Raw genomic sequence first — 272 nt, 5'->3', positions numbered from 1 at the left:
ACGTCTCGCGAGAGCGCCGTGGCTTGCCGGCGGGGGTGGGAGGGGCGGCAAGGGGCGCGCCGTCATGCCCTGGAAGGGGGGAGGAGGGGGGAGCGGCGTGACGCAGAACGTCCAGGGGGCGGGGCTGCAGAGGGTTCAGTGGTCGGGCGTGGCGCTCGAGCGCCCCCTGGCGGGGAGGCGCCGCAGCGCCCCGCCCCGCCCCGGGAGACTGGGAACGATCTGTCAGACTCGGTGCACCCTTGTTCAACCCGCGGCACCCCTCCTAGACTCGG

This window comes from Alligator sinensis, unplaced genomic scaffold, assembly GCF_000455745.1.
Source record: "Alligator sinensis unplaced genomic scaffold, ASM45574v1 scaffold1059_1, whole genome shotgun sequence".
NCBI lineage: Eukaryota > Metazoa > Chordata > Crocodylia > Alligatoridae > Alligator > Alligator sinensis.
Note: the sequence above shows the minus strand (reverse complement) of the source record.